The sequence below is a fragment of the Carassius gibelio genome, chromosome B16 (genome assembly GCF_023724105.1).
Source record: "Carassius gibelio isolate Cgi1373 ecotype wild population from Czech Republic chromosome B16, carGib1.2-hapl.c, whole genome shotgun sequence".
In the NCBI taxonomy this organism is placed as follows: domain Eukaryota; kingdom Metazoa; phylum Chordata; class Actinopteri; order Cypriniformes; family Cyprinidae; genus Carassius; species Carassius gibelio.
The window spans coordinates 28,138,264-28,154,359 of NC_068411.1; the positions used below are offsets into that span (position 1 = coordinate 28,138,264).

The window sequence follows — 16,096 nt, forward strand, 5'->3', positions numbered from 1 at the left end:
TTTCTGTATTGCATTTGTGTTTGATATTTCTCACAGGCTTTACAGAGTTAAAACTCTTTTTTTAGCGCATTTCATCTGTAAAAGAAAACATGCCCAATAATTCTGCACACATGAATATAAGGAGTTTTTCTCTTCCAGCTTTCCTGGACTATTGTATAGCACTCATAAATGATTAAATAAAAAATAATGGTAGTTATTAAGATTGATATGGTTTGGAATTGGTAAAATGTGCTTGGAAAAAAATCACAATAAAACAATGTTTTAATGTTTAAGTTTGGAATATTAACTGACATGAATGCTATATAAATATTGTTCATGTTAACATAATGTTTAGAAATGAAATATTATTGTAAAGTGTCACTAAAGTTATATATATTGTTCTGTGAATGTGATTTTAAAGTCTTGATGATTCGGATTAACCCTTTAACTGCCATATCCTTTAAAACCTCACTGCCAGAGGGATATTGTGAATGCATGTGCCCGCTGGGCACAGTTTACCTGATGCCACCGGGGTGGCGATGGCATTGGTGGCTTGAGCCCGCCATCGCTGCTTGCAGCTATATTTAGGGCTCAAGCCTGGAGGGCGAGAGCCCTATTGTTTTCCTTAGGATTATTTTTTATTATTATTATTATTATTATTATTATTATTATTTTTTTCTAACGTTACGGGGGCTTTTGGGGCCCTTAACATGCTTAAAAAGTCTTGAAAATTGGCACACACATTGGAACCTGCGGCCATTAGGGCCGGGCAGAGACTGATACACGGGCGTGGCACAGGGGCTCTACAGCGCCCCCTGGAATATGGAGGGCCATATATCATACATACTTGTACGTAGACATACGAAACTCGGTACACATATAGAACTCATCAATACAAACAACTTTCGTATTGCATATCATAGGCTCCGCCCAACAGGAAGTTGGCTATTTAGGGTTTATTATTCATATTTGTCGTCAAAGTTGTGGGGGCTTTTGGAGTCCTTAACATACTCAAAAACTCTTGGAAATTTGCACACACCTTTGGATCTGTGGCCTTTAGGAGCCTGCAGAGGTTGGGACCCGGGCGTGGCACAGGGGCTCTACGGCGCCCCCTGGAACACAGTCATTAATATTGATGTATAGCTCACACATACTTACACGTATTAATATGAAACTCAGTACACATATAGATCTCATCGTGCCGAACAACTTGCGTATTGCATTTCATAGGCTCCGCCCAACAGGAAGTCAGCTATTTAGAGTTATGTAAAAAGCGCATGCTCTGGAATTTGATATACTTGTCATAGGTTTTTTACTCGATTGCCACCAAACTCGGTCAACATGATCTCAAGACATTGGGGATGAAAAATTGCCAGGGGATTTTTGATATCTCGAACGGTTTGCTCGTAGCGAGGCGTTTAATTTATGGCGAGAATTGAGAAACAGGAAGTGTCTAATACCATCCACATACATTTCCTAATTTTAATCAAACTTCATCAGATTATTCATTGTATGATGTCGATCGCATATATGTGACTATTAGGAGTCAAAGTTATAGCGCCACCAACTGGCAGCAGGAAGTGTGTCATTTTCAAAATGCTTTGAATTCAGCATCTTATTTTTTACTCGATTTGCTTCAAACTTCATCAGAATAATGTTAAAACACAGCCGATATAAATCTGCTGGGGGGATATTGATATCTAAAAATATTGTTGCCGTGGCAACATGTCAAACTGGAATACTTCTCAGGTGATTTTGAGGCATATAACATGCTTAGAATTTCATCAAACTCAGAACACATATCAGTATTAGTGACAGCTAGACACTGGCAAAAGTTCATAAGAGGGCGTGGAAGAGGCACTCTATAGCGCCACCTTTTGTCAAAAGTGAGGGGGTTAGTTTTAGCTACAGACACCAAACTCAGTACAAAAATTGTTCTTATCAAGACGGACAACTTTCTAATTCACAGTCATCAGCTACGACCAACAGGAAGTCGGCTATTTTGATTTGAATGTGGATTGTTTTTTACAGTTAGCTGTGAATTAATGCATACTGCTCAGAGGAGAGTAACACTATACACACCAAACTTGGTGTACATGTTGAAAAAACATTGAGGAACTTAAATTGTGAATGGGTTTTGGATAGCTTGGATGGTTTTGTCGTGGTGATTTTTTTAAATGACAATAAAGATGGAACTATTAATTTTCCTGCATTTTTAAATTCCAAACACTTCAAAACCTTTTTTCATACAGAAAAAAAGTTATTCTGAGTAAATATGCATAGTTTAATGACTTTACAACACTGTATGGATAACAGAAAATTAAAAAACTGTCAGACATCTCATCTCACTCTGTCCCTCTGTTTGAGTATTATGTGCTGAGACTTACATTGTCTGAGAGAAAATGCGCCCCTACAGGTTCAATTCCTGAAAGGGAAATTCGACTGAAAGGGAGGAGACTCTCTTTTAGTTTCATTTTTAAATCGGTTAAAATACAAATAAATACTTAGATTTAATTCACACTGACAAGCTAAACCAACATATATGATTATTACCGGTTCAGGGCTCATGGATAAATTATTTCTGGCCAGAGATACGTGAGAAATAGGAGAGATGAATCACCGCTGTGACCACGAGCGTCTGGAGTAAAGAGCTCAGAAAAAACGAATTTATTCCTGTTTTAAAGCTTTTAAAAATAAAGTATTGCAGCGATATCACACAATTCACCAATTAGAGCACACCAAGAGCTAAATTAAGATGTTTTTGAACTGTTTGTGTGAAAATGATATATTCGCGGCTGCCTATATCTGAAATCACTGCCTCTGATCAGCGCGCACAGTGTCACAAGTTCAAAACTAACGAATTTATTCTTGTTTAAGAGCTTTTTAAAATAAATTATTGCCATAAATGCACACAATACATCCATTATAACACAACACGAGCTAAATGCAGGTCTTTTGTGACCCGTTTAAGTGTGCAAGACTATTTGAAAGCGCGACTGGCAGAATAACATATATCTCTCGAGCTGCAGGATTCTGCCTTTCGTCGTAAGAACGAACACTTCAAGGACAAGATTATTTCAAAATACATAATTGCTTGGCTAATATAAACGAAAACAGCCACGTGAACATAAACTGTTGAGAAATAAATCTAAAGTGGATCTACTGGAATTTAATATTAAGTGACCGCATACCAGCTGCTTCTGTCTTCAATTTTAATCTATATAAAAAATTAAACTCATTCATCTTGGCTGCTTGTTTAATGTGTGTACGTATCTATTTATTATTTTGCTCTAACAAGACTTAATCTATATTTAATTAAATCAATTACATTTTATTTTACATTTTATTTTTCCATTTCTGCATCTAAACGCCTAAAAACTATTGTATACTATTGTTAGCAATTTCTTTATCGTCCAATTTATCCGGTGTACACGCTTTTATTTTCATAATAAACTTGTTTGTTAGATTATACACAGTTATAGTGGTCTATAATAAATATTGACAGGTTTTATTCAAGCTGTTTAGAATGATTGCCTTAGGCTAATTTTTTAAAATGTAAATCCAAAAAAAATAAAATAAATAAAAAACATTGGAAAACAATAACTTGTACTTTTTTATACATTTTGTATAGTTTCATAGTTTATGCATTATAGTTATAAAAACAAACGAATTTAGCCACTCACATAGAAATCTTAGGCCTTATCCTTTTCTGACAGTTTTAGGGATTTTTAAAAATCCTAAAAAACCTTATTTGTGCTGCAAATAATAATTTCAAACTAATTTGATACTGACCTCTGACATCCTGTGACATGATATTTATTTGAATTTACATAATCTCATGGATGTAACAGTAAATCTGTTCAGCTCACAGATCAAGACTAAGCTGTAATGCAAGCAGAACTTTCACAAATGCTTGTAGGTCAATAAAATCATTACAAAACACTTAAAAATCATTTAAGGGATTTGATAACACTGTAAAATAATGTCTAATTTGTTAACATTAGCAAATGCATTGATAACACTTTATAATAACTGCACTCATTAGTAAATAGTCAGTTCATGCTTTATAAAGCCTTGTCCCAATATTAATAGTCAGTAGTAAGCAGTTTATAAATACAGCTATAAATAGCTTGTTCTTGGTTTATAAGCACATTTATTAAAAAGGAGAATAAAGGGTCAGTTATCTTCCTATGAAAAAAAAAAAAAAAAACAAACAACACAGATTGATACAGAACTCAGAAATGTTATTGTGGATTTATGATAAACTCAGCCTGTAAATGAATTCATACTCCTCCAAGAAGACACAAGTAGTTCACACCAAACTTTTTTAACATGAAGCCAATATACTGAAGATGTTAAATTTCGAATGGGTTTAGGATACCTTAAATGGTGTGGCCATAGCGATTTATTAAAGTAACATAAAAAAAAAATACAATAGTTATTTTACTATATCTTTAAAATTTTTAATTCCAACTCTTCATAATTTTTTATATACGTAGAAGTCATCATTTGAAGGAAGCACAGTAAGTTTCATAGCTTTATCATTTTCAAGAGCCAGCATAAAATTAAAACTATCATAACATATAAATCAAGCTTGCAATTCTTAGTACCAATAATGGCCACCAGATGGCGCTATAGGATTACTTTTAAATAATTATTGTAGAAACAAGTATGATTTAAATCATTTATAGAAATCTTTCAAAGAAAAATAATATGAATTTTATGTATTTTACTGATAAAATGACCCTCACTTAATTAGAATAACAAGCTGAAGTATTGTGAACTGTATATTAAGAATAATTCTTTATAGGCTTTATGGACAAATACGTTTTGAGTGACTCTTGAAGGATCAGCACCACATCCTCTTTTACCACTGTTTAAAGAATGTATCTAACAGTACAGGTGCGGATGAATTTTGAATGGCTTGAATGGTCTTGTCGTGGTGATTTTTTGAAATAACAATAAAAAAGTAACCGGTAAATGTCTTTACTTTTTTTAAGTGCAGCTTCTAAACACTTCAAAAAAATGTACACATAGAAGACAAGTCATTCTGAGGAAATATGCATGGTTTCATGACTATACAACACTATATGGATGATAGAAAATTAAAAAACTATCATACATCTGATGTCACTCTGTCCCTCTGTCACTGTGGGTAATGTGTCTGTGTGTGTGTGTGTGTGTGTGTGTTAAGTGAATTAGGTGTGAAACTATCAGGGAGCATTTAGTCTCCAGCGCCAACATTTTACAGAACTGCCACTTTCCTGGAGTCTCAGAATTACAATGTGTCAGGTTCTGAGAGATCTAAGATTCCAAAAAATGATTTAATTAGAATACCATGAAGTATTGTGAAATACTATATATTAAGACTTTATATATAGGCTTTTTGAACAGATTAGAGTGACTTGTGAAAGACCAGCACCACCTCCTCTTGTCCGATGGTTTGAGGAATATATCTTCCAGAATCTGGGATTAAGATTTAGGAGCTCATTTTTATTCCACCTCCTTTCCTGAAAGTCTGTCTTGCAGAATTGACTAAAAATTAATCTTCACATTAATTCCTAATTATTTTGCAATTATTTTTGTCAGTTCTTCTTGACCTGTTTTTTTTTCTTCTTCTTCTTTTCTGACCTCATGACCCAGTCAGCATTTTTCTACAATGGTCAAGTCTTAACTTATCCATTTCTGTATTGCATTTGTGTTTGATATTTCTCATGGGTATTTCATAATTTTCGACTTTGAGTTAAAACAGTTTGAGTTAAAACTCTTTTTTATTGCATTTCATCTGTAAAAGAAAACATGCCCAATAATTCTGCACACATGAATATAAGGAGTTTTTCTCTTCCAGCTTTCCTTGACTATTGTTTAGCACTCATAAATGATTAAATAAAAAATAATGGTAGTTATTAAGATTGATATGGTTTGGAATTGGTAAAATGTGCTTGGAAAAAAATCACAATAAAACAATGTTTTAATGTTTAAGTTTGGAATATTAACTGACATGAATGAATGCTATATAAATATTGTTCATGTTAACATAATGTTTAGAAATGAAATATTAATGTAAAGTGTCACTAAAGTTATATATATTGTTCTGTGAATGTGATTTTAAAGTCTTGATGATTCGGATTAACCCTTTAACTGCCATATCCTTTAAAACCTCACTGCCAGAGGGATATTGTGAATGCATGTGCCCGCTGGGCACAGTTTACCTGATGCCACCGGGGTGGCGATGGCATTGGTGGCTTGAGCCCGCCATCGCTGCTTGCAGCTATATTTAGGGCTCAAGCCTGGAGGGCGAGAGCCCTATTGTTTTCCTTAGGATTATTTTTTATTATTATTATTATTATTATTATTATTATTATTTTTTTCTAACGTTACGGGGGCTTTTGGGGCCCTTAACATGCTTAAAAAGTCTTGAAAATTGGCACACACATTGGAACCTGCGGCCATTAGGGCCGGGCAGAGACTGATACACGGGCGTGGCACAGGGGCTCTACAGCGCCCCCTGGAATATGGAGGGCCATATATCATACATACTTGTACGTAGACATACGAAACTCGGTACACATATAGAACTCATCAATACAAACAACTTTCGTATTGCATATCATAGGCTCCGCCCAACAGGAAGTTGGCTATTTAGGGTTTATTATTCATATTTGTCGTCAAAGTTGTGGGGGCTTTTGGAGTCCTTAACATACTCAAAAACTCTTGGAAATTTGCACACACCTTTGGATCTGTGGCCTTTAGGAGCCTGCAGAGGTTGGGACCCGGGCGTGGCACAGGGGCTCTACGGCGCCCCCTGGAACACAGTCATTAATATTGATGTATAGCTCACACATACTTACACGTATTAATATGAAACTCAGTACACATATAGATCTCATCGTGCCGAACAACTTGCGTATTGCATGTCATAGGCTCCGCCCAACAGGAAGTCAGCTATTTAGAGTTATGTAAAAAGCGCATGCTCTGGAATTTGATATACTTGTCATAGGTTTTTTACTCGATTGCCACCAAACTCGGTCAACATGATCTCAAGACATTGGGGATGAAAAATTGCCAGGGGATTTTTGATATCTCGAACGGTTTGCTCGTAGCGAGGCGTTTAATTTATGGCGAGAATTGAGAAACAGGAAGTGTCTAATACCATCCACATACATTTCCTAATTTTAATCAAACTTCATCAGATTATTCATTGTATGATGTCGATCGCATATATGTGACTATTAGGAGTCAAAGTTATAGCGCCACCAACTGGCAGCAGGAAGTGTGTCATTTTCAAAATGCTTTGAATTCAGCATCTTATTTTTACTCGATTTGCTTCAAACTTCATCAGAATAATGTTAAAACACAGCCGATATAAATCTGCTGGGGGGATATTGATATCTAAAAATATTGTTGCCGTGGCAACATGTCAAACTGGAATACTTCTCAGGTGATTTTGAGGCATATAACATGCTTAGAATTTCATCAAACTCAGAACACATATCAGTATTAGTGACAGCTAGACACTGGCAAAAGTTCATAAGAGGGCGTGGAAGAGGCACTCTATAGCGCCACCTTTTGTCAAAAGTGAGGGGGTTAGTTTTAGCTACAGACACCAAACTCAGTACAAAAATTGTTCTTATCAAGACGGACAACTTTCTAATTCACAGTCATCAGCTACGACCAACAGGAAGTCGGCTATTTTGATTTGAATGTGGATTGTTTTTTACATTTAGCTGTGAATTAATGCATACTGCTCAGAGGAGAGTAACACTATACACACCAAACTTGGTGTACATGTTGAAAAAACATTGAGGAACTTAAATTGTGAATGGGTTTTGGATAGCTTGGATGGTTTTGTCGTGGTGATTTTTTTAAATGACAATAAAGATGGAACTATTAATTTTCCTGCATTTTTAAATTCCAAACACTTCAAAACCTTTTTTCATACAGAAAAAAAGTTATTCTGAGTAAATATGCATAGTTTAATGACTTTACAACACTGTATGGATAACAGAAAATTAAAAAACTGTCAGACATCTCATCTCACTCTGTCCCTCTGTTTGAGTATTATGTGCTGAGACTTACATTGTCTGAGAGAAAATGCGCCCCTACAGGTTCAATTCCTGAAAGGGAAATTCGACTGAAAGGGAGGAGACTCTCTTTTAGTTTCATTTTTAAATCGGTTAAAATACAAATAAATACTTAGATTTAATTCACACTGACAAGCTAAACCAACATATATGATTATTACCGGTTCAGGGCTCATGGATAAATTATTTCTGGCCAGAGATACGTGAGAAATAGGAGAGATGAATCACCGCTGTGATCACGAGCGTCTGGAGTAAAGAGCTCAGAAAAAACGAATTTATTCCTGTTTTAAAGCTTTTAAAAATAAAGTATTGCAGCGATATCACACAATTCACCAATTAGAGCACACCAAGAGCTAAATTAAGATGTTTTTGAACTGTTTGTGTGAAAATGATATATTCGCGGCTGCCTATATCTGAAATCACTGCCTCTGATCAGCGCGCACAGTGTCACAAGTTCAAAACTAACGAATTTATTCTTGTTTAAGAGCTTTTTAAAATAAATTATTGCCATAAATGCACACAATACATCCATTATAACACAACACGAGCTAAATGCAGGTCTTTTGTGACCCGTTTAAGTGTGCAAGACTATTTGAAAGCGCGACTGGCAGAATAACATATATCTCTCGAGCTGCAGGATTCTGCCTTTCGTCGTAAGAACGAACACTTCAAGGACAAGATTATTTCAAAATACATAATAGCTTGGCTAATATAAACGAAAACAGCCACGTGAACATAAACTGTTGAGAAATAAATCTAAAGTGGATCTACTGGAATTTAATATTAAGTGACCGCATACCAGCTGCTTCTGTCTTCAATTTTAATCTATATAAAAAATTAAACTCATTCATCTTGGCTGCTTGTTTAATGTGTGTACGTATCTATTTATTATTTTGCTCTAACAAGACTTAATCTATATTTAATTAAATCAATTACATTTTATTTTACATTTTATTTTTCCATTTCTGCATCTAAACGCCTAAAAACTATTGTATACTATTGTTAGCAATTTCTTTATCGTCCAATTTATCCGGTGTACACGCTTTTATTTTCATAATAAACTTGTTTGTTAGATTATACACAGTTATAGTGGTCTATAATAAATATTGACAGGTTTTATTCAAGCTGTTTAGAATGATTGCCTTAGGCTAATTTTTTAAAATGTAAATCCAAAAAAAAAATAAATAAATAAATAAAAAACATTGGAAAACAATAACTTGTACTTTTTTATACATTTTGTATAGTTTCATAGTTTATGCATTATAGTTATAAAAACAAACAAATTTAGCCACTCACATAGAAATCTTAGGCCTTATCCTTTTCTGACAGTTTTAGGGATTTTTAAAAATCCTAAAAAACCTTATTTGTGCTGCAAATAATAATTTCAAACTAATTTGATACTGACCTCTGACATCCTGTGACATGATATTTATTTGAATTTACATAATCTCATGGATGTAACAGTAAATCTGTTCAGCTCACAGATCAAGACTAAGCTGTAATGCAAGCAGAACTTTCACAAATGCTTGTAGGTCAATAAAATCATTACAAAACACTTAAAAATCATTTAAGGGATTTGATAACACTGTAAAATAATGTCTAATTTGTTAACATTAGCAAATGCATTGATAACACTTTATAATAACTGCACTCATTAGTAAATAGTCAGTTCATGCTTTATAAAGCCTTGTCCCAATATTAATAGTCAGTAGTAAGCAGTTTATAAATACAGCTATAAATAGCTTGTTCTTGGTTTATAAGCACATTTATTAAAAAGGAGAATAAAGGGTCAGTTATCTTCCTATGAAAAAAAAAATTAAAAAAAATAAACAAACAACACAGATTGATACAGAACTCAGAAATGTTATTGTGGATTTATGATAAACTCAGCCTGTAAATGAATTCATACTCCTCCAAGAAGACACAAGTAGTTCACACCAAACTTTTTTAACATGAAGCCAATATACTGAAGATGTTAAATTTCGAATGGGTTTAGGATACCTTAAATGGTGTGGCCATAGCGATTTATTAAAGTAACATAAAAAAATACAATAGTTATTTTACTATATCTTTAAAATTTTTAATTCCAACTCTTCATAATTTTTTATATACGTAGAAGTCATCATTTGAAGGAAGCACAGTAAGTTTCATAGCTTTATCATTTTCAAGAGCCAGCATAAAATTAAAACTATCATAACATATAAATCAAGCTTGCAATTCTTAGTACCAATAATGGCCACCAGATGGCGCTATAGGATTACTTTTAAATAATTATTGTAGAAACAAGTATGATTTAAATCATTTATAGTAATCTTTCAAAGAAAAATAATATGAATTTTATGTATTTTACTGATAAAATGACCCTCACTTAATTAGAATAACAAGCTGAAGTATTGTGAACTGTATATTAAGAATAATTCTTTATAGGCTTTATGGACAAATACGTTTTGAGTGACTCTTGAAGGATCAGCACCACATCCTCTTTTACCACTGTTTAAAGAATGTATCTAACAGTACAGGTGCGGATGAATTTTGAATGGCTTGAATGGTCTTGTCGTGGTGATTTTTTGAAATAACAATAAAAAAGTAACCGGTAAATGTCTTTACTTTTTTTAAGTGCAGCTTCTAAACACTTCAAAAAAATGTACACATAGAAGACAAGTCATTCTGAGGAAATATGCATGGTTTCATGACTATACAACACTATATGGATGATAGAAAATTAAAAAACTATCATACATCTGATGTCACTCTGTCCCTCTGTCACTGTGGGTAATGTGTCTGTGTGTGTGTGTGTGTGTGTGTGTGTGTGTGTGTGTTAAGTGAATTAGGTGTGAAACTATCAGGGAGCATTTAGTCTCCATCGCCAACATTTTACAAAACTGCCACTTTCCTGGAGTCTCAGAATTACAATGTGTCACGTTCTGAGAGATCTAAGATTCCAAAAAATGATTTAATTAGAATACCATGAAGTATTGTGAAATACTATATATTAAGACTTTATATATAGGCTTTTTGAACAGATTAGAGTGACTTGTGAAGGACCAGCACCACCTCCTCTTGTCCGATGGTTTGAGGAATATATCTTCCAGAATCCGGGATTAAGATTTAGGAGCTCATTTTTATTCCACCTCCTTTCCTGAAAGTCTGTCTTGCAGAATTGACTAAAAATTAATCTTCACATTAATTCCTAATTATTTTGCAATTATTTTTGTCAGTTCTTCTTGACCTGTTTTTTTTCTTCTTCTTCTTTTCTGACCTCATGACCCAGTCAGCATTTTTCTACAATGGTCAAGTCTTAACTTATCCATTTCTGTATTGCATTTGTGTTTGATATTTCTCATGGGTATTTCATAATTTTCGACTTTGAGTTAAAACAGTTTGAGTTAAAACTCTTTTTTATTGCATTTCATCTGTAAAAGAAAACATGCCCAATAATTCTGCACACATGAATATAAGGAGTTTTTCTCTTCCAGCTTTCCTGGACTATTGTATAGCACTCATAAATGATTAAATAAAAAATAATGGTAGTTATTAAGATTGATATGGTTTGGAATTGGTAAAATGTGCTTGGAAAAAAATCACAAAAAAACAATGTTTTAATGTTTAAGGTGAGACACTGCAGGCAAAAACACAGTTTTTTCAAGCACCTGTCAATTTTGAGATTTTGGGCTTTTTGGTTTTTCATAAAGTGCTTTTTCAAACTAGTGGAAGGAAAACATCCAAAAGACACTTTTAAGTGTTTCTTTTATAGCACTTTATCTGTTTGTGTCAATAGATTTCAATTACAATACATATTTTTAAAGGCCGTTTTCTCAAAATGAGTTTTTTCTTCAACACTGACCCATAAATCTCCACTTCAGTAGCACTTACACACACCAAACTTGACATTTTTATTCCTGTCTATATTCTGAAAGTTTTTACAGAGGGATTTGTTCATATTTATTTTCCTTGGTTATAAACAACATTTTATTCCCCCCAAAATTGTGAAAATATATTGTTTTCTGGCTGTTCAGAGTATTTTCTGAATTATGGAGTGACAAAAAATGATAACCAGAATTCCCTCTGTAAAAACATTTGACTCTAATATGTAAAAAAAAATTTACAAAAATTTTGAAACTGACTTCATCTAGTGTTCAGATTTTTGTACTAGACATTAATGCAAATTAGCACATATTTCATTAAATAATGCCTCATTTGCATATTTAAACATAACATTTTTGAAAACTTGTAATACAAAAAATGTTTGCAATAATCAATGTAATCAATCAACTGGGTAAGTAAGGTGATAACTATTAGTTATTTTTTTTGCCCTATTCACCTGCAGTGTCTCGCCTTAAGTTTGGAATATTAACTGACATGAATGAATGCTATATAAATATTGTTCATGTTAACATAATGTTTAGAAATGAAATATTATTGTAAAGTGTCACTAAAGTTATATATATTGTTCTGTGAATGTGATTTTAAAGTCTTGATGATTCTGATTAACCCTTTAACTGCCTTATCCTTTAAAACCTCACTGCCAGAGGGATATTGTGAATGCATGTGCCCGCTGGGCACAGTTTACCTGATGCCACCGGGGTGGCGATGGCATTGGTGGCTTGAGCCCGCCATCGCTGCTTGCAGCTATATTTATTATTTATTCTTCTAATTTTTTTCCAAGGTTTCGGGGGCTTTTGGGGTCCTTAACATGCTTAAAAAGTCTTGAAAATTGGCACACACATTGGAACCTGCGGCCATTAGGGCCGGGCAGAGACTTATACACGGGCGTGGCACAGGGGCTCTACAGCGCCCCCTGGAATACTGAGGGCCATATATCATACATACTTGCACGTAGACACACGAAACTCGGTAAACATGTAGATCTCATCAAACCAAACAACTTTCGTACTGCATGTCATAGGCTCCGCCCAACAGGAAGTTGGCTATTTACAGTTTAGTATTCATATTTTTCGTCAAAGTTGTGGGGGCTTTTGGGGTCCTTAACATACTCAAAAACTCTTGAAAATTTGCGCACACTTTGGAATCTGTGGCCTTTACGAGCCTCCAAAAGCTGGGACCCGGGCGTGGCACAGGGGCTCTACGGCGCCCCCTGGATCACAGTCAGAAATGTTGATGTATAGCTCACACATACTTGCCAATATTCATATGAAACTCAGTACACATATAGATCTCATCGTGCCGAACAACTTTCATATTGAATATCATAGGCTCCGCCCAACAGGAAGTCAGCTATTTAGAGTTATGTAAAAAGCGCATGCTCTGGAATTTGAAATACTTGTCATAGGTTTTTTACTCAATTGCCGCCAAACTCGGTCAACATGATCTCAAGACATTGGGGATGAAAAATTGCCAGGGGATTTTTGATATCTCGAACGGTTTGCTCGTGGCGAGGCTTTGAAATTATGGCGAGAAATGAGGAACAGGAAGTGTCTAATACTATCCACATACATTTCCTAATTTTAATCAAACTTCATCAGATTATTCATTGTATGATGTCGATCGCATATATGTGACTATTAGGAGTCAAAGTTATAGCGCCACCAACTGGCAGCAGGAAGTGTGTCATTTTCAAAATGCTTTGAATTCAGCATCTTATTTTTACTCGATTTGCTTCAAACTTCATCAGAATAATGTTAAAACACAGCCGATATAAATCTGCAAGGGGGATATTGATACCTAAAAATATTGTTGCCGTGGCAACATGTCAAACTGGAATACTTCTCAGGTGATTTTGAGGCATATAACATACTTAGAATTTCATCAAACTCAGAACACATATCAGTATTAGTGACAGCTAGACACTGGCACAATTTCATAAGAGGGCGTGGAAGAGGCACTCTATAGCGCCACCTTTTGTCAAAAGTGGGGGGGTTAGTTTTAGCTACAGACACCAAACTCAGTACAAAAATTGTTCTTATCAAGACGGACAACTTTCTAATTCACAGTCATCAGCTACGACCAACAGGAAGTCGGCTATTTTGATTTGAATGTGGATTGTTTTTTACATTTAGCTGTGAATTAATGCATACTGCTAAGAGAAGAGTAACACTATACACACCAAACTTTGTCTACATGTTGAAAAAACATTGAGGAACTTAAATTGTGAATGGGTTTTGGATAGCTTGGATGGTTTTGTCGTGGTGATTTTTTTTAAATGACAGTAAAGATGGAATTATTAATTTTCCTGCATTTTTAAATTCCAAACACTTCAAAACCTTTTTTCATACAGAAAAAAAGTTATTCTGAGTAAATATGCATAGTTTCATGACTTTACAACACTGTATGGATAACAGAAAATTAAAAAACTGTCAGACATCTCATCTCACTCTGTCCATCTGTTTGAGTGTGTGTGCTTAGACTTCCATTGTCTGAGAGAAATAGCGCCCCTACAGGTGCAGTTACCGGACTAAAAAAGGGAGGAGACTGTCTTTTGGTTTCACTTTTAAATCGGTTAAAATACAAATAAATACTTGGATTTAATTCACACTGACAAGCTAAACCAACATATATGATTATTATCAGGTCAGGGCTCATTAATAATTGATGTGTGGTCAGTGATACGTGAGAAACACGAGAGATGAATCACTGCTCTGAGCACCAGCGTGTGGAATGGCGAGCTCAGAAAAAACGAGTTTATTCTTGTTTTATAGCTATTAAAAATAAAGTATTGCAGCGATATCACACAATTCAGCAATTAGAGCACACCAAGAGCTAAATTAAGATGTTTTTGAACTGTTTGTGTGAAAATGAAATATTCGCGGCTGCCTATCTGAAATCACTGCCTCCGATCAGCGCGCACAGTGTCACAAGTTCAAAACTAACGAATGTATTCTTGTTTAAGAGCTTTTTAAAATAAATTATTGCCATAAATGCACACAATACATCCATTATAACACAACACGAGCTAAATGCAGGTGGTTGTGACCCGTTTATGTGTGCAAGACTGTTTGAAAGCGCGACTGGCAGAATAACATATCTCTCGAGCTGCAGGATTCTGCCTTTCGTCGTAAGAACGAACACATCACGGACAAGATTATTTCAAAATACATAATAGCTTGGCTAATATAAACGAAAACAGCCACGTGAACATAAACTGTTGAGAAATAAATCTGAAGTGGATCTACTGGATTTTAATATGAAGTGACCGCATATACCAGCTGCTTCTGTCTTCAATTTTAATCTATATAAAAAATTAAACTCATTCATCTTGGCTGCTTTTTTAATGTGTGTACGTATTTATTTATTATTTTGCTCTAACAAGACTTAATCTATATTTAATTAAATCAATTACATTTTATTTTACATTTGATTTTTCCATTTCTGCATCTAAACGCCTAAAAACCTAAAACATGCTCTATTATACTATTGTTAGCAATTTCTTTATCGTTCAATTTATCTGGTGTACACGCTTTTATTTTCATAATAAACTTGTTTGTTAGATTATACACAGTTATAGTGGTCTATAATAAATATTGACAGGTTTTATTCAAGCTGTTTAGAATGAATGCAGTAGGCTAATTTTTTAAAATGTAAATCCAAAAAAAAAAAAAAAAAAAAAATTAAATAAATAAAAAACATTGGGAAAGAATAACTTGTACTTTTTTATACATTTTGTATAGTTTCATAGTTTATGCATTATAGTTATAAAAACAAACAAATTTAGCCACTCACATAGAAATCTTGGGCCTTATCCTTTTCTGACAGTTTTAGGGATTTTTAAAAATCCTAAAAAACCTTATTTGTGCTGCATATAATAATTTCAAACTAATTTGATACTGACCTCTGACATCCTGTGACATGATATTTATTTGAATTTACAGAATCTCATGGATGTAACAGTAAATCTGTTCAGCTCACAGATCAAGACTAAGCTGTAATACAAGCAGAACTTTCACAAATGCTTGTAGGCCAATAAAATCATTACAAAACACTTACAAATCATTTAAGGGATTTGATAACACTGTAAAATAATATTTAATTTGTTAACATTAGCAAATGCATTGATAACACTTTATAATAACTTCACT

The 16,096-nt window shown here is 34.1% G+C and overlaps 1 protein-coding gene and 1 long non-coding RNA gene across 2 annotated transcripts in view; one reads left to right on the forward strand and one right to left on the reverse strand.

The window, feature by feature from the left end:
* Nucleotides 1–16,096, forward strand: part of LOC127974368 (thrombospondin type-1 domain-containing protein 7A-like) — a 225,442-nt gene that overhangs the window by 98,395 nt on the left and 110,951 nt on the right. The gene's annotated exons all lie outside the window — the stretch shown is intronic.
* Nucleotides 9,659–16,096, reverse strand: part of LOC127974371 (uncharacterized) — a 35,417-nt gene continuing 28,979 nt past the window's right edge. The window contains exon 3 of the long non-coding RNA XR_008157280.1: nt 9,659–11,322. This is a non-coding gene — a long non-coding RNA (uncharacterized LOC127974371). The remainder of the gene's footprint in view (nt 11,323–16,096) is intronic.